Consider the following 12471-nt stretch of genomic DNA (forward strand, 5'->3'; position numbering starts at 1 on the left):
CCAGCGGCCAAGAGCCAGGCTATCTCTTCTCCTACGATTCTTCTCTTCTCCTCCGACAGTCGGCGGAGAGGCTGCTTGACTGGCTTCGCGTCTGCTCAGACATGTAACTTGTGCTCGGCGAAATCCTTCAGGACACCCGGCATGTCCTTTGGGGACCATGCAAAGATGTCTCAATTCTCACGGAGGAAGTCGACAAGCTCGCCTCCCTATTTACTGTCTAGGTTTGCACCAATGATAGCAAACCTCTCCGGGTTCTCCGGGTCCAGAGGTATCTTCTTCGTCTCCTTGGCCGGCTGGAAGGAGCCCTGCGCATCATATTCCTTGGGGTTGGGGGACAGGGCCGGCTGCTTGCCAGCCATGGCCACAACTCGCTCCAGCATCTTCTTCTCTTCTGCAACTACGAGGGACTCGGCCAGTCGGCTGTTGGCTGCAGCGCACTCGATGGACTTCTTGTAGTCGCCGGCTACAGTGATGATCCCCTTCGATCTCGGCATCTTCATCTTGAGGTAGGCTTAGTGGGGCACAGCCATGAACTTGGCCAGGGCAGGTCGGCCAAGCAAGGCATGGTAAGGGCTTTCTAGGTCCACTACCTCAAACCAGATCGCTTCTCGTCAAAAGTGATCCTTGTCTCCGAAGAGAACATCCATCTTGATCTTGCCGATTGGGGAACAGGACAGGCCGGGTACGATGCCATGGAACACGGTCCGGCTTGGCATGAGCTGCTTTGCCTTGAGGTTCAACTTCTCCATGGTGTCGCGGTACAGTATGTTGATACTGCTTCCGCCATCAATCAGCACGCGGGAGAATCCGGCAGCTTGCCTCTCCGTCGCGAGGGTGACGTCCAACACCAATGCGTAGGACCCAGGAGACGGCATCACCTCTGGGTGATCGGCCCGGCTCCAGCTGATAGGCCTTTCAGACCAATGCATGAACTCGGGGTTGCTGGAGGCGACCGCGTTGACCTCTTGGTGCTGTCGGCGCCGGCTGCGCTTGTCTTCAACCTGGCTCGTGAAGACGACGTAGGCGGCGTGCTCATCTGGGAACTCATCCTGAATGGCTCCGACTGCTGGTCGAGCAGCCGGCTGCTGGGGGGCTGGAGGCGGCAGGCCGGGAGGCAGAGGCGGCACCAGCCCCTCGCCCTTGGAGATCCGTGTGAGCCAGTGGCACTTCCGGGTCGTGTGGTTGGACGGCTTCGCGCCGCTGTGAAACTTGCAGGGGGCATCGAGAGTCTGCTCGTAGGAGAAGGCCGGCTGCCAAGCCGGCCTGCCGCCCTTCTTCTTGGGAGCGGGCCACTCTTCGGGCTGCTCGTCTTCGACAGTGGCCACCTGCCGACTGGTGGAAGGCGGCATAGGGGCCTTGCGCTTGTGGTCGTTCTGGTAGGGGCGTCGGTTGGAGTCACTAGCCGGCGTCTTGGGAGCCGGAGCGAGCACCTTCCCAGAGGTGTCCACTCGGAGCTCGATCTTCATCGAGGAGTCGGCCGTGGCGTACTTGTCTGCTATGACCAGCAGCTCGTCGAGGGTAGCCGGCTCGTCGCAGAGGAGTCGATGCTTGAGGAGGGTGCCCTCTCGGCACCCGGCGGTGAAGTATTCGATAGCTTGAACCTCGTGCACCCCCTCGCAGGAGTTGCGGAGCTCGGCCCACCGCGTGAGGTAGTTGTGAGTCGATTCGCTGGGCCCTTGGACGCACAAGGAGAGCTAGCGGGGCTTTGGAGGCCGCTTGTACGTGCTGGTGAAGTTGCGGACGAAGACTTCCGTGAAGTCCAGCCAGCTGTTGACGCTGTAGGGCTTGAGGCTGTTCAGCCAGGTGCGAGCCGTGCCTTGAAGCATAAGAGGGACGTACTTCACGGCTACGCGCCTGTTGCCGTTCGCTATGCTGACATCGGTAGAGTAGTCGATGAGCCAATCTTCCGGCTTCACTGAGCCGTTGTACTTGGGCGTGTCTCTGGGGAGCGAGAACCCTTTGGGGAAGGGCTCGTCGCAGATGCGGGGGCCAAAGCAAGGCGGGCCGACATCGTCTTCTTCTTCTAGCGCCAGGGATCGTGCTAGGCGGTCGATCCGGTGGCGGGCGTCGTTCTCGCCGACTCCTTCGCGGTGGCCTAGTCGGCCACCGAGAGTCGGATGCGTGACAGGTGGCGGGGTGGGATATCTCTGCCCACGAGGCGGAGGAGGAGGCAGATTGCCTTGGCGCTCCACCGCTCGAGGGCGGCCTTCTGCGTCGGGCTCGATAGTGATTCGAGTCCGGCTGCGGCTAGCAGCCGACTCCTTGTCTTTCCTTGCGCGGGCGCCGCTCGCAGTTGGCGACCGGGATGTCGCGGCGTGTTCTCGGCGTGGGGGAGGACTCTCAGCGCGGGCGCCGGCTTCATGCCGTTCTGCGGCCGCGTCGATCAGCTGCTGGATGCGCCTTTTTATGTAGGGGAGCTCATCAGCCCCCAGCCCGTTCAGCTCTTCTGCGGCCGCCTGAGCGGCTCGCAGATTCTCGAGCGGTGTGGCGTAGACGGGGCGGTCTGCCCCCAGCATGCTAGCGATGGCCGCGCCGTGCTTCTTGACGAGGCCGGCTCGGCTCGGCCCGCCATGAGGCGGCGTACCAAAGGCGGCGCGGTCGACTTCGCGCTGGTGAGCCTCGGTGAGGCGTCTCATGGAGGCTATCTTCTGGCCCTCCGCGATGAGGGCGAGGCGGCGTGCCTCCAGAGTCTCGGCGTCGGCGTCGGCCGGGATGGGGACGGACAAGTCATGCATCGCTGCTTGTAGGGCGTCGTGGGCGTTCTCGCCCGAGTCGGCGCCGTGGCTAATGACCAGCACCTCAGTGACAGCGCTGCTGCCACTGTCGGCTCGAGGGAGAGGGTCGTCGAAGACTACCACGTCGGAGGGGTAGGCGTTGAGCGATGCCGTGTCGGAGTCGACAAGCATCGGGTCGGTGGAGCCGACCGACTCCAAGTCCACAGCAAGCTCGCTGGAGACGGGAAGCTGGTCGAGGAGGCTGACGAGGCGGCTCTCGGGGTAGTCTGTGCCCGCGTCGGACGCGGGCTCGTCAGAGATGCGAGTCTCGCCAAGAAGGTCAGCGAGGCAGCTCGCTGCGTAGGCGTCGTCGACGCCTTGCAGCGCGTCGGGGCAAGCGCCATCAGGTGTAGCAGGCTGGCTACGCTCGCGGGGGAGAAAAAGGGTTCCCGTCCAGAACAGGTCTCCGGACGACGGTGTACCTGGCCCCACGGTGGGCGCCAAATGTCGGGTGGTAGGTGCGACATATGCCAACGGGTGGCTTATCATTGTGGGAGCCAGTAAGACATCGCCGGTGCCTGGAAACGGGATAAGGCGAAGACATGCACGCCGGCGGATCTTACCCAGGTTCGGGGCTCTCCGTGGAGATAACACCCCTAGTCCTGCTCTGCGGGGTCTCCGCATGATCACTAGATCAATACAAGTAGCTACAAGTGCTCCTTGAGCTGTTTGGCTAGAGGAAGAAGAAGGGCAAGGCTAGCTCTCCTTTTCTCTCTATGTGGTGTGTGAAACTCTATGAGATCCACCCTTTGCATGGGTGTCCCGGGGGGCTTATATAGGCCTACCCCCCCAGGGGTACAATGGTAATCCGGCTGGGCGCGGGTCCCAGCCGTCAGTGTCTATGCTCGCCGGCTTCTCCGCCGGCCATTGGGGCCCGCCGACTGGTGGGTCCCGCCGGCTGCCGGCCTCTCGGCCGACAGGCCGGCCCCACCGCTTGGGGGCTTTGTCGGCGGCTGGTTACTGTTGCCTCGCCTCTGATGACGAGGGCTTTGTCGAGGTAAGCGTGGCTACAGTGCCGCCGCCTTGCGGGCTCTCACTGTAGCCTCACCTCGTCTTGTCTCCTTAATGAGGCACATGTTTCGAGGGAGGGAGGTAGCCGCCTATTGGGAGCCGGCTACGCCCCTGGCCGACTAGGGGAGGCCGGGCCGCCTTCGAGCGTCTCTCTGGCTAAAGGGGCCCGCCGCCCGCGGGCCGTACTGGCGTCTGTCGTGGGTGACATCGAAGTCAACATGGCTACAGTGCCGCGCCGGACGGGTGATGGCTGACCCGTACTGCGCCCTGTGACCATGCCTGTTCCGGGATTCGGGGGTAGTGGGCTGCACTGCGGCCATGCCCTGTCTTATCACCGTTATGTGGATGCAATCTTGGTGGGTGCAGTCTTGGCCGGCTTCTGGGAGTCGGCTTTCTTCATGGCCGGCTTCTGGGAGTCGGTCCTCTTGGGGCCGGCTTCTTGGAGTCGGCCATCTTGTAGCTTCCTTGGGGAAGGTTTCTGAGGCCGGGTCGCCTTCTGGTAGTCGGCCCTGGGGATAGCCGGCCGGGGGAAGGCGGCCCTGTGCTCTGTATGCTTGAAGGCTCGAATGGCCTGATAATTTTTCGAAGAGCCAGGGGGAGTCGGTTAGGCTACCCGTGGCCATTTACTCCGACACACACACAGACCCAACCTCGAGCGGGATCTGCGTCACCGGAACTGCAGATTAGTCTCCGGCCATAGGTTCCGAACCACGTGCATCTGCGGCCATCGAGCCTGATCAGGCGCCGATCGTTGAATTCAGCGCCGCGGACATCTTCCGGCACTCACCTTTAGGTGATGTGCTAAACCCATTAAAAACCCTCTCCTTAGCAGGGGACTCACAACCAAATTATGTCCGGTTCGAACTGGAGGCTGATGACGGAGAATTTCGCTTCCCACCCACCGCCCACTTCATAGCTACTGTCGAAGACTTAATCGACATGCTCGATTACGGCTCCGAAGACATCGACGGTATGAACGACGATGCCGAAGAGGAGCAGGGCCAAGACCCGCCGTTTACCGGGCGTTGGACGACCACTTCTTCGTACGACGTGTCCTTGGTGGATACACCTAAAGAGAACAATGGCGATAATGAGAAGGATCCAGTCAAGGATAAACCTCCTGAGACACAGCCAAAACGCCGACGTCAGCGGCGCCGCTCTAAATCATACCATGGAAAAGATAGCGGTACCAGCACGAGAGAAGATAACACTCCGGATGTTGGGTAACGTAGTAATTTCAAAAAAGTTCCTACGCACACGCAAGATCATGGTGATGCATAGCAGCGAGAGGGGAGAGTGTTGTCCACGTACCCTCATAGACCGAAAACGGAAGCGTTAGCACAATGCGGTTGATGTAGTCGTACGTCTTCACGATCCGACCGATCAAGTACCGAACGGACGGCACCTCCGAGTTCAGCACACGTTCAGCCCGATGACGTCCCTCGAACTCCGATCCAGCCGAGTGTTGAGGGGGAGTTTCGTCAGCACGACGGCGTGGTGATGATGATGATGTTCAACCAACGCAGGGCTTCGCCTAAGCACCGCTACAGTATTATCGAGGTGGACTATGGTGGAGGGGGGCACCGCACACGGCTAAAAGATCAACAGATCAATTGTTGTGTCTTTGGGGTGCCCCCCTGCCCCCGTATATAAAGGAGCAAGGGGGGAGAGGCGGTCGGCCAGGAGAGGTGCGCGCTAGGAGGAGTCCTACTCCCACCGGGAGTAGGACTACCTCCCTTCCTTGTTGGATTAGGAGAAGGGGGGAAAGAGGAGGAGGAGAAGAAGGAAAGGGGGGCGCCGCCCCCTCCTTGTCCAATTCGGACTAGAGGGGGAGGGGGCGCGCGGCCTGCCCTCGCCGCCCCTCCTCTTCTCCACTAAGGCCCATATAGGCCCATTAATCTGGGGGGGGGGGGGTTCCGCTAACCCCCCGGTACTCCGGTATATATCCAATAACCCCCGGAACCATTCCGGTGTCCGAATATAGTCGTCCAATATATCAATCTTCATGTCTCGACCATTTAGAGACTCCTCGTTATGTCCGTGATCACATCCGGGACTCCGAACATCCTTCGGTACATCAAAACATATAAACTCATAATATAACTGTCATCGAAACTTTAAGCGTGCGGACCCTACGGGTTCGAGAACTATGTAGACATGACCGAGACACGTCTCCGGTCAATAACCAATAGTGGAACCAGGATGCTCATATTGGCTCCCACATATTCTACGAAGCTCTTTATCGGTCAGATCGCATAACAACGTACGTTGTTCCCTTTGTCATCGGTATGTTACTTGCCCGAGATTCGATCGTCGGTATCTCAATACCTAGTTCAATCTTGTTACCGGCAAGTCTCTTTACTCGTTCTGTAATACATCATCCCGCAACTAGCTCATTAGTTGCAATGCTTGCAAGGCTTAAGTGATGTGCATTACCGAGTGGGCCCAGAGATACCTCTCCGACAATCGGAGTGACAAATCCTAATCTCGAAATACGCCAACCCAACAAGTACCTTCGGAGACACCTGTAGAGCACCTTTATAGTCACCTAGTTACGTTGTGACGTTTGGTAGCACACAAAGTGTTCCTCCGGTAAACGGGAGTTGCATAATCTCATAGTCATAGGAACATGTATAAGTCATGAAGAAAGCAATAGCAGAATACTAAACGATCGTGTGCTAAGCTAACGGAATGGGTCAAGTCAATCACATCATTCTCCTAATGATGTGATCCCGTTAATCAAATGATAACTCATGTCAATGGCTAGGAAACATAACCATCTTTGATCAACGAGCTAGTCAAGTAGAGGCATACTAGTGACACTCTGTTTGTCTATGTATTCACAGAAGTATTATGTTTCCGGTTAGTACAATTCTAGCATGAATAATAAACATTTATCATGATATAAGGAAATAAATAATAACTTTATTATTGCCTCTAGGACATATTTCCTTCAGTCTCCCACTTGCACTAGAGTCAATAATCTAGATCACATCGCCATGTGATTTAACATCAATTGTTCACATCACCATGTGATTAACACCCATAGTTCACATCGTCATGTGACCAACACCCAAAGGGTTTACTAGAGTCAATAATCTAGTTCACATCGCTATGTGATTAACATCCAAAGAGTACTAAGGTGTGATCATGTTTTGCTTGTGAGAGAAGTTTAGTCAACGGGTCTGCCATATTAAGATCCGTATGTATTTTGCAAATTTCTATGTCTACAATGCTCTGCACGGAGCTACTTTAGCTAATTGCTCCCACTTTCAATATGTATCCAGATTAAGACTTAGAGTCATCTGGGTTAGTGCCAAAACTTGTGTCGACGTAACCCTTTACGACGAACCTTTTGTCACCTCCATAATCGAGAAACATATCCTTATTCCACTAAGGATAATTTTGACCGCTGTCCAGTGATCTACTCCTAGATCACTATTGTACTCCCTTGCCAAACTCAGTGTAGGGTATACAATAGATCTTGTACACAACATGGCATACTTTATAGAACCTATGGCTGAGGCATAGCGAATGACTTTCATTCTCTTTCTATCTTCTGCCGTGGTCGGGCTTTGAGTCTTACTCAATTTCAGAGCTTGCAATACAGGAAAGAACTCTTTCTTTGACTGTTCTATTTTGAACTACTTCAAAATCTTGTTAAGGTATGTACTCATTGAAAAACTTATCAAGCGTCTTCATCTATCTCTATAGATCTTGATGCTCAATATGTAAGCAGCTTCACCGAGGTCTTTCTTTGAAAAACTCCTTTCAAACACTCCTTTATGCTTTGCAGAATAATTCTACATTATTTCTGATCAACAATATGTCATTCACATATACTTATCAGAAATGTTGTAGTGCTCCCACTCACTTTCTTGTAAATACAGGCTTCACCGCAAGTCTGTATAAAACTATATCCTTTGATCAACTTATCAAAGCGTATATTCCAACTCCGAGATGCTTGCACCAGTCCATAGATGGACCGCTGGGGCTTGCATATTTTGTTAGCACCTTTAGGATTGACAAAACCTTCTGGTTGCATCATATACAACTCTTCTTTAATAAATCCATTAAGGAATGCAGTTTTGTTTATCCATTTGCCAGATTTCATAAAATGCGGCAATTGCTAACATGATTCGGACAGACTTAAGCATAGATACGAGTGAGAAACTCTCATCGTAGTTAACACTTTGGACTTGTCGAAAAACTTTTGCGACAATTCTAGCTTTGTAGATAGTAACACTACTATCAGCGTCCGTCTTCCTCTTGAAGATCCATTTAATCTTAATGGCTCGCCGATCATTGGGCAAGTCAATCAAAGTCCATACTTTGTTCTCATACATGGATCTCATCTCAGATTTCATGGCCTCAAGCCATTTCGTGGAATCTGGGCTCATCATCGCTTCCTCATAGTTCGTAGGTTCGTTATGGTCAAGTAACATGACCTCCAGAACAGGATTGCTGTACCACTCTGGTGCGGATCTCACTCTGGTTTACCTACGAGGTTCGGTAGTAACTTGATCTGAAGTTACATGATCATCATCATTAGCTTCCTCACTAATTGGTGTAGTAGTCACAGGAACTGATTTCTGTGATGAACTACTTTCCAATAAGGGAGCAGGTATAGTTACCTCATCAAGTTCTACTTTCCTCCCACTCACTTCTTTTGAGAGAAACTCCTTCTCTAGAAAGGATCCATTCTTAGCAACGAATATCTTGCCTTCGGGTCTGTGATAGGAGGTGTACCCAACTGTCTCCTTTGGGTATCCTATGAAGACACATTTCTTCGATTTGGGTTTGAGCTTATCAGGATGAAACTTCTCTTATAAGCATCGCAACCCCAAACTTTAAGAAACGACAACTTTGGTTTCTTGCCAAACCATAGTTCATAAGGTGTCATCTGAACGGATTTAGATGGTGCCCTATTTAATGTGAATGCAGCTGTCTCTAGAGCATAACCCGAAAACGATAGCGGTAAATCAGTAAGAGACATCATAGATCGCACCATATCTAGTAAAGTACGATTACGACGTTCGGACACACCATTTCGTTGTGGTGTTTCGGGTGGTGTGAGTTGCGAAACTATTCCGCATTGTTTCAAATGAAGACCAAACTCGTAACTCAAATATTCTCCTCCACGATCAGATCGTAGAAACTTTATTTTCTTGTTACGATGATTTTCAACTTCACTCTGAAATTATATGAACTTTTCAAATGTTTCAGACTTATGTTTCATTAAGTAGATATACCCATATCTGCTCAAATCATCTGTGAAGGTCAGAAAATAACGATACCTGCCGCGAGCCTGAATATTCATCGGACCACATACATCAGTATGTATGATTTCCAACAAATCTGTTGCTCGCTCCATTGTTCGAACGGCGTTTTAGTCATCTTGCCTAAGAGGCATGGTTCGCAAGCATCAAGTGATTCCAAAAGTCCATCAGTATGGAGTTTCTTCATGCGCTTTACACCGATATGACCTAAACGACAGTGCCACAAATAAGTTGCACTATCATTATCAACTCTGCATCTTTTGGCTTCAATATTACGAATATGTGTATCACTACTATCGAGATCCACCGAACCATTTTCATTGGGTGTGTAACCATATAAGGTTTTATTCATGTAAACAGAACAACAATTATTCTCTAACTTAAATGAATAACCGTATTGCAATAAACATGATCAAATCATATTCATGCTCAACACAAACACCAAATAACACTTATTTAGGTTCAATACTAATCCCGAAAGTATAGGGAGTATGCAATGATGATCATATCTATTATTGGAACTACTTCCAACACACATCATCACCTCGCTCTTTACTAGTTTCTGTTTATTCTGCAACTCCCGTTTCGAGTTACTAATCTTTATCAACTGAACCAGTATCAAGTACTGAGGGGTTGCTATAAACACTAGTAAAGTACACATCAATAACATGTATATCAAATATACTTTTGTTCACTTTGCCATCCTTCTTATCCGCCAAATACTTGGGGCAATTCCGCTTCCAGTGACCAGTCCCTTTGCAGTAGAAGCACTTAGTCCCAGGCTTAGGTCCAGACTTTGGCTTCTTCACTTGAGCAGCAACTTGCTTTCCGTTCTTCTTGAAGTTCCCCTTCTATCCCTTTGCCCTTTTGTTGAAACTAGTGGTCTTGTTAACCATCAACACTTGATGCTCTTTCTTGATTTCTACCTTTGTCGATTTCAGCATCGCGAAGAGCTCGGGAATTACTTTCGTCATCCCTCGCATATTATAGTTCATCACGAAGTTCTAGTAACTTGGTGATAGTGACTAGAGAATTCTGTTAATTACTATCTTATCTGGAAGATTAACTCCCACTTGATTCAAGCAATTGTAGTACCCAGAAAATCTGAGCACATGCTCACTGGTTGAGCTATTCTCCTCCATCTTGTAGGCAAAGTACTGTCAGAGGTCTCATACCTCTCGACATGGGCATGAGTATGTAATACCAATTTCAACTCTTGGAACATCTTATATGCTCCGTGGTGTTCAAAACATTTTTGAAGTCCCGGTTCTAAGCCGTAAAGCATGGTGCACTAAACTATCAAGTAGTCATCATACCGAGCTTTTGTCAAAACGTTCATAACGTCTGCATCTGCTCCTGCAATAGTTCTGTCACCTAGCGGTGCATTAAGGACATAATACTTCTGTGCAGCAATGAGGTTAATCCTCATATCACGGACCAAGTCCGCATCATTGCTACTAACATCTTTCAACTTAGTTTTCTCTAGGAACATATCAAATAAAACAGGGGTATTTAACCTGAGTATTCCGTGTGTGCAACTATTTTGCACCCGTTGTATTTGAACATAGAGCCTATCACACCCGATCATCACGTGGTGTCTCAGCACGAAGAACTTTCACAACGGTGCATACTCAGGGAGAACACTTTATACTTTGATAATTTAGTGAGAGATCATCTTAAAATGCTACCGTCAATCAAAGCAAGATAAGATGCATAAAAGATAAACATCACATGCAATCAATATAAGTGATATGATATGGCCATCATCATCTTGTGCTTGTGATCTCCATCTCCGAAGCACCGTCATGATCACCATTGTCACCGGCGCGACACCTTGATCTCCATCGTAGCATCGTTGCCGTCTCGCCAATCTTATGCTTCTACGACTATCGCTACCGCTTAGTAATAAAGTAAAGCATTACAGGGCGATTGCATTGCATACAATAAAGCGACAACCATATGGCTCCTGCCAGTTGCCGATAACTCGGTTACAAAACATGATCATCTCATACAATAAAATTTAGCATCATGTCTTGACCATATCACATCACAACATGCCCTGCAAAAACAAGTTAGACGTCCTCTACTTTGTTGTTGCAAATTTTACGTGGCTGCTACGGGCTTAGCAAGAACCGTTCTTACCTACGCATCAAAATCACAACGATAGTTTGTCAAGTTGGTGCTGTTTTAACCTTCGCAAGGACCGGGCGTAGCCACACTCGGTTCAACTAAAGTTGGAGAAACTGACACCCGCCAGCCACCTGTGTGCAAAGCACGTCGGTAGAACCAGTCTCGCGTAAGCATACGCGTAATGTCGGTCCGGGCCGCTTCATCCAACAATACCGTCGAACCAAAGTATGATATGCTGGTAAGCAGTATGACCTATATCGCCCACAACTCACTTGTGTTCTACTCGTGCATATGACATCTACGCATAAAACCTGGCTCGGATGCCACTGTTGGGTAACATAGTAATTTCAAAAAAATTCCTACGCACACGCAAGATCATGGTGATGCATAGCAACGAGAGGGGAGAGTGTTGTCCACGTACCCTCGTAGACCAAAAGCGGAAGCGTTAGCACAACACGGTTGATGTAGTCGTACGTCTTCACGATCCGACCGATCAAGTACCGAACGCACGGCACCTCCGAGTCCAGCACACGTTCAGCCCGATGACGTCCCTCGAACTCCGATCCAGCCGAGTGTTGAGGGAGAGTTTCGTCAGCACGACAGCATGGTGACGATGATGATGTTCTACCGATGCAGGGCTTCGCCTAAGCAACGCTACAGTATTATCGAGGTGGACTATGGTGGAGGGGGGCACCGCACACGGCTAAAAGATCAACAGATCAATTGTTGTGTCTTTGGGGTGCCCCTGCCCCCGTATATAAAGGAGCAAGGGGGGGAGAGGCGGCCGGCTAGGAGAGGTGCGCGCCAGGAGGAGTCCGACTCCCACCGGGAGTAGGACTCCCTCCCTTCCTTGTTGGATTAGGAGAAGGGGGGAAAGAGGAGGAGGAGAAGAAGGAAAGGGGGGCGCCGCCCCCCCTCCATGTCCAGTTCGGACTAGAGGGGGAGGGGGCGCGCGGCCTGCCCTGGCCGCCCCTCCTCTTCTCCACTAAGGCCCATATAGGCCCATTAATCCCCCCCCCCGGGGGGGGGGGGTACCGGTAACCCCCCGGTACTCCGGTATATATCCGATAACCCCCAGAACCATTCCAGTGTTCGAATATAGTCATCCAATATATCAATCTTCATGTCTCGACCATTTCGAGACTCCTCGTTATGTCCGTGATCCTATCCGGGACTCCGAACATCCTTTGGTACATCAAAACATATAAACTCATAATATAATTGTCATCGAAACTTTAAGCGTGCGGACCCTACGGGTTCGAGAACTATGTAGACAT

Source organism: Aegilops tauschii, chromosome 3 (genome assembly GCF_002575655.3).
Source record: "Aegilops tauschii subsp. strangulata cultivar AL8/78 chromosome 3, Aet v6.0, whole genome shotgun sequence".
In the NCBI taxonomy this organism is placed as follows: Eukaryota; Viridiplantae; Streptophyta; class Magnoliopsida; order Poales; family Poaceae; genus Aegilops; species Aegilops tauschii.